We start from the raw sequence: 7034 nt of genomic DNA on the forward strand, positions 1-7034 counted from the left end.
ACGCCAGCCACCTCTCCCGTCTGCCTACCTCTTTACAAGGCCTTAGCCGAAACTCCCCCCACCTCTGGCCACCTCCTGGCCTGCATGTGCTCACCCACTCAATGGCTCTCTTACACACAGTTCCCCTTAGCAGAGGGGGACATTCCTTCTGCTGGCCGGCCATAAACGGGCAGGCACCCGCCCCAAAGCCTGGCCCAGCTGCCTTTAACCCTTTAATTTCCAAATGCCAGGCTACCGGGAGGTTATGATCAGGCCTTGGCAGCCTGGACCCAGAGCTAGGTGGGAGGCCTGCAGGGGAGGCTCGGGGAGAAGCCATTAGCAGCCAAACCGTCCCCGAGGCCTCTTGCGTTTTTCTCCTCTGGGAAGCGTCAAGTCGCTGTGCGTAGCGGCGTCGATCCATGCTGGCCGATCTGAGCGGGAGATGACAAAAATGTAAACGAGGAAGCGCAGACGGTCTACAGCACCCGCTCTTCCCTGGAGGTCTCCCATCCAAGTACTGACCGAGCCCAACCCTGCTTTGTTTCTGAGATCGGACGAGATCAGGCGTACCCAGGGTGGCATGGCCGGTAGACACCGCCTGTCCCGTCGCCCAGGCAGCCTTCCTTGAGCTTGCACGGAGACGAAGCGGCGCGCACGCTTGGTGAGCCGAGGACTGGCCAGGAACAGGAGGTAGCGCCGGCCCAGCGCTAAACGGCCAACGGCCTCGGGACTTCAGCGACGGACTTCCTTCCCCTCTGTCCAGCATCGAGGGACATCTGGTTGGGGGCATGGCAAAACGCCTAACACAGTCAGGAGCTTTCGAGCCGTGAATTCCGGCACAGCGCCACTCTGGCCTATTAAGGGAAGGGTCTGAACGGCCAATGAGTTAAGACTCGCACCCCCATACCCCACCCCTCCCCATGCCGACAGGTGTCTCTTTTCAGCCATGAAAGATTTGCCGTCGTAGCGCCCCAGCAGCAGGTGTCTGTAAAAACGCTCAGGACAGGCTTTCCGCAGGCCAAGAAATGATTCCAGCTTTGAAAGGCGGAGCTGCAAGTTGGGATGGAGCGAGGTGTCCGGAGGTGAATGAAAAGAGGTATTCCGGGCAGAAGCAATTCTCGCCCGTGCGCCTTTGGGTGGGCTTCATGGGGTCGCTCCCTCACCCAGCTAGCGACTGGTCCTCTGGTTCTCCGTACAATGAGGAGTGGGCTGCCTCCAGGACAACTACTCTGGAGCAGAGATCTTTGTGGGCCGTCGCTCTGTTAAGCGCCCCTACTTGCTGCAGGCCCACTACAGTCTGTGTGTGCGCGACCAAATAGAGTACACCCCAATGCGGTCCCTGCAAGGTCCCTTTGCCGCAGGAGTGACTCTACTCACCAAGCCATTTTCCCCTGCACTTACCCCAGGGACCTGGCAGGAAGACCCAGGCTCTGCAGGGAGGGTCAGATGTCTACAGGAGACACCAGACGGCAGGATGCGGTTCAGGGAATGGGCCCAGCCAGAACCAGAGCCCCTCATCCCTGACCTGGCCGCACCCCCAAAACTACGGGTGGGCCAAATAAATAATTCTGTCCTGACCTTCAACCCCAGGATACAGCCATATATCCTACCCTGGAAGCTACCGCAGGCACCCTCGGTTTGTCTGCCAGGACCCCTTCAGCCGGAGGTACTATCCGCCTCTGCACCGGCTAGGGATCCCGGTTTGCAGCATGTTGCAGCCGCATTCTCCAGGCTGACTGCTCAGCCAAGTCCCAAGCACACCACCAGAGGGCAGTGGCGTACCACAGCAGCTGCAACACCTAAAGAGAACCTTTCACCTGTATAAACGATGTTAACTGAGTATGCTGCCATATAGAGCGGCGCCCGGGGATCTCACTGCACTTACTATTATCCCCGGGCGCCGCTCCGTTCTCCCGTTATAGGCTCCGGTACCTTTGCTTCTTAAGTTATAGTAGGCGGGTCTTCCCTTGTCCTGTGGGCGTCTCCTTCTCCTAGGCTGCAGCGCTGGCCAATCGCAGCGCACAGCTCACAGCCTGGGAGTTTTTTTTCTCCCAGGCTGTGAGCTGTGCGCTGCGATTGGCCAGCGCTGCAGCCTAGGAGAAGGAGACGCCCACAGGACAAGGGAAGACCCGCCTACTATAACTTAAGAAGCAAAGGTACCGGAGCCTATAACGGGAGAACGGAGCGGCGCCCGGGGATAATAGTAAGTGCAGTGAGATCCCCGGGCGCCGCTCTATATGGCAGCATACTTAGTTAACATCGTTTATACAGGTGAAAGGTCCTCTTTAAGTACTAAAAGCAAGAGCTGCCACTGATGAGCTTCAGCAGCTCCAGCAGCGAGGAGGACCTGCACGTCCTTCTCTAAAAATGCCCCTTTGCAAAAATAAAGGACTATTGGGAGCCACAGTGTGGACTGGTCTTGAAGACTGAGAGACTGTTGGCCAGTTTTGTTGTTTCCAGTTGCCACAAGTTACAGCCTCAGCTGGATGGCCACTCTTGTGAGGACTCCCCCCAACTATCTTAATCCTTTACGCCCAAGTTTACATTGTTTTATCCCCTTTCTCAGGTTACTTGAGAGCATCATGGAAATATGGTTCTCATTATGAACAGAATGAACTGGGCACTCTCAGATATCTCGACCAATACTGAATTTCTTATAAGATAAACCTAGTACTACCCAATAGAGGGGTAGACTAAAACCAATAAAATGTCGGCTAGAGCATAAAAATCAAGGACATCTACAATAAAATACAATATCACAATAAAATCGATAATATAATCGATAAAAAAATCGCTGTATAAAACAAAGTGCATATACTGATGTCTCTGACTTAAACAATATTATAACAGCATACACAATAGCAGCAATCAATGGTGTGCAATGAAAGATCTCAAGATCTTGAGGATCGATGCTTATTCGAATATAGATCTGAGCATGAAGATAAAAGTCTAAATCCCATAAGAATCGCTGTTTGATCAAATAAGGTTGGTTAGTAAGAACTCAACTCAATCGCATAGAAAAACTTGTGTTTAGCTCTTCCCCAACAAGCAGTACTAGCGGCAACCCGCTATGTTAAAGTCTCAGCAGCGTCCCGCTGAAATAATTCACTGTGTGTTCCCAACACACATAAGCCGGCATAAAAAAATCGAACGATCTTACCATTCGATGGAGCAAGTGCCCAAAAATTGCTCTGGACGTTGGTCTTTGAGTGTAATTGACCGTAGTCTTACGAACTTCTTCCGTCTAAACTCCCATGCCGGCGACTTGTTTGCACGTGGACCTAGATGATTGTACACGGTCTTTAGTTCAGCAAGATTTCAGTCACCTACTGCGCGGCAGACGGTATTAAATGGGCACTTTCGTATAGATTTTCTTCATTACACTTAGCAAGTGGTCCTTTGGGGGATTAAAACCAGACGCGTTTCTGGGTATTGAATAACCCCTTCCTCCTGTGCGCCACATTATTTATATTTTCTATGGTTCTCACTATGCTGCTGTTTTATGTGCTTTTATATAACATTTTATACCTTCCATTGGATTACAATTAACTTTATTGTTCCTGTGGATTACAATTGACTTTTACCTGTTTCCAGAGGATTCTACATCAAGCACTTTAAGAAAAAGGACTCAAGTCATATTTGAGCGTATCATTGCACTAATAAATGCATAAAGTTTTTGCACTGTCTTTCTAATATGTCTACAGGTTATGCAACGTTACAAGCTTGCACCCAAAGAAAGGACTCAAACGTGTACCTGAGCTCTTTGTGATCTCTATTGCAATATTAATGCACTGTTTATTCACTCATGTTTACAGGTGAAGCAACGTTCAAGTATCATATGCCCATTGTGTGTATTCTCTTCTAGGTGCCGCAATGTGACCCTCAAGCACATATTGTGAAATTGTACTTACTTTTGCACTTAGCCAGATATGTAGCACCTTACTTCTGTGTACCTTGCTTTACAGCTCTTGTTCTCTCCCCTCTTTAAACGGACTGCCTATCTGGACGCTTAATACTAATGGCCTACACCCGGTGTTAAATGCCCATAGGTACCCAGGGTACCCAGTGGACAATACTTCAAAGTCAGTCAGTAGTGATTGATTAGTGCAGACCTTTGGTTCACTGGGTATACCAAGAGGGAAACTGTTACTTGCGGGCAGGAACCTCAGGGTAGCCATTTTGTGTTTGTCTTTCTATGTCTTATGTGTACTACATGCAGCACTTTGTACTTATTTGGGTACTCCAGAGCTGGTTCCTCCCCTCCTAAGCATAAGCCGAGGGCGGCTTAACTCAAAGTAAGGGGGAATGTAACACCCCATATTTGTGTTACGACACGCCTCTACCCTGCTACTATCTCCTAAGAGCCTTTACCTTGTCATCTGATATGATTGTGCTCATGTCTTCACAACTGTGCATTTAAAACTATGTTAAATGTAAATTTCCTTGTAATTTTCTATGTTCATCAGCAGGTGGCAGCAATGCATTGGTAAGGGATTAGTTTCAGTTTAGTATATCTAGGCTGGAATGGTTCATTCCAGCTTAGCTCCCCCCTCTGTGGAGGTGTGGACTGTTCCCACATCCTGCACCTTGGGTGGAGAAGGAAGTAAGAGTCAGAGTGTGTCAGCCACCCCTGTTGGGAAAGGCTGTGTGATAGAGTTCAGGAGATCCCCTGCATATGGAAGAAAGCCAGGATCTTGTCTCGACTGAGACATTGATCATATACCCAGACTGAGCCCTGCAGCCTCAGCTGGATGACAAGAAAGCAGACAATCTCCAGAGTTCCAGGACAAAAGCATTCCCTGAGAATATATCTGGGAGTAAAGTCCAGAGACCTAGGAGAAGCCATTCCACCTCAGCTAGTTAGTCCCCATAAAGCAGAAGATAAAGAGAAGTGCAGAAGCTAAATTCCTGCCACAGTTATAGAGCTAACAAGCAGACGCCTTTTCCCGCAAGCTCCTGATTTATAGGGCAGAAGATTTATTCCTGCCAACCATTGTCAGAACCTGCTGGGACCAAAGACCAAAGCTGTATTTTGCGTGGATGAAAGTTATCTTCAGTAAAAACAAGTTTGAACTTCACCTAAAGGTCTGGATATCAATTTCTGCTGCAAAATCCCTCTATTACTCCTACTATCACTACACTCAATTTATTGCAAGTGACCCAGGAGCCAGGAGTCCGGCCGTACCCAGGCAGGAGACACCGTTGACACCATTATCATCACTATACAGAGACATTATAGGCAATCACACTACTCTGGCATTCCTAACCTGGGACGTGCGTTATAACACCTTGGGAGGGCCCTGTGATAGTACCCTGCGCATGCTGCAATTGGTGTCACGAACAAAACTACAAACTATTTGTCTACCTCGTTCCTGGTCACTGCATAGGGAAATACCGGCCTCTCACTTGCTGCTCTTCTCCTTTGCAGTCTGGCAGGCATTTCCAGGGCTGAACACTAGGCCTTTTTCTTCTTTCCTTTCTCTTCCTTGTTTTGCTCTCTAAAGCCTGTCTGCAGTGCAGAGCGCCTAGGAAGCGCCCGCGCCCAGCTAGCCGCCTCTAGTCCCACGCCAGCCACCTCACCCGTCACAGTCTCCCATTTGCCTACCTGCCTGCCTCTTTACAAGGCCATAGCCGGAACTCCCCCCACCTCCCCCGCGCTCTGGCCACCTCCTGGCCTGCATGTGCTCAACTCAATGGCTCTCTTACACACAGTTCCCCTTAGCAGAGGGTGACATTACTTCTGCTGGCTGGCCATAAACGGGCACCCGCCCCAAAGCCTGGTCCAGCTGCCTTTAACCCTTTCATTTCCAAATGCCAGGCTACCGGGAGGTTATGATCAGGCCTTGCAGCCTGGACAAAGAACTAGGTGGGAGGCCTACATGGGAGGCTTGGGGAGAAGCCATTAGCAGCCAAACCGGCCCAGAGGCCTCTTGCCCTTTTCTCCTCTGAAAAGCGTCAAGTCGCTGTGCGTAGCGGCGTCAATCCATGCTGGCCGATCTGAGCGGGAGATGACAAAAATGTAAAACGAGGAATCACAGACGGTCTACAGCACCCGCTCTTCCCTGGAGGTCTCCCATCCAAGTACTGGCTGAGCCCAACCCTGCTTTGCTTCTGAGATCGGACGAGATCAGGCGTACACAGAGTGGCGTGGCAGGTAGATGCCGCCTGCCCTATTGCCCAGGCAGCCTTCCTGGCCCATTAGGGGACGGGTCTGAACAGCCAATGGGTTAAGCTCCACCCCCCATATTCATACCCCACCCCTCCCCATGCCGACAGGTGTCTTTTTTCAGCCATGAAAGATTTGACCCCGTAGCGCCCGAGCAGCAGGTGTCTGTAAAAACGCTCAGGACAGGCTTTCCGCAGGCCAAGAAATGATTCCAACTGGAGCAAGTTGGGATGGAGCGAGGTGTCCGGAGGTGAATGAAAAGGGGTATTCCGGGCAGAAGCAATTCTCGCCCGTGCGCCTTTTCGGTGGGCTCCCAGCGGTCGTTCCCTCACCCATCTAGCAATTATCATCTGTCCAGTGGGTGGCGATAATTGCTTCTGGCCGGGATGCCCCTTTGAAGGAAGAAAGTGAGATGGGTGAGATGGGTGCGAGTGATTGCAAGCTGCTTTTTCAGCAGGCTTCTCTTTGCTAGGGCGTATTGCCCGCAAACATGTTGTGCTGGTGTGGTGCTGTAAATGAGCCTGCAGGTTAGCGGTGATTGCCTCCAGCCCTGTGGCAGGCATGGGTACTATGGAAGTGAAGTCTAGTCTCAAAAGTAAGAAGCAAGAATGGTGGTGCGCAGAAGGCTAACAAGCATACTGGGGTTTTGCAAGGGTTAAAGAGCAGGAGAGATAAAGCGAATGCAATGAAGAGAGTGAGCGGTTGAAAAACTGAATGTAAACTAGGCATAGAGGAGAGTGACTCCTGCTGGTTGACGTGAGGAAAAGCAAAAGCCTACAGCACCTTGTATTCCCAGGCGGTCTCCCATCGAAGTACTAACCAAGCCCAACCCTGCTTAGGCCTCTTTCACACTTGCGTTGTCCGGATCCGGCATGTACTCCACTTGCCG

The 7034-nt window shown here is 50.7% G+C and overlaps 2 pseudogenes; both read right to left on the bottom strand.

Annotated features, from left to right (window-relative positions):
- Positions 1–452: 452 nt before the first annotated feature.
- Positions 453–572, bottom strand: LOC121003015 (annotated as a pseudogene).
- Positions 573–6019: 5447 nt separating this feature from the next.
- Positions 6020–6139, bottom strand: LOC121003017 (annotated as a pseudogene).
- Positions 6140–7034: the final 895 nt, after the last annotated feature.

This window comes from Bufo bufo, chromosome 5, assembly GCF_905171765.1.
Source record: "Bufo bufo chromosome 5, aBufBuf1.1, whole genome shotgun sequence".
Classification (NCBI taxonomy): domain Eukaryota; kingdom Metazoa; phylum Chordata; class Amphibia; order Anura; family Bufonidae; genus Bufo; species Bufo bufo.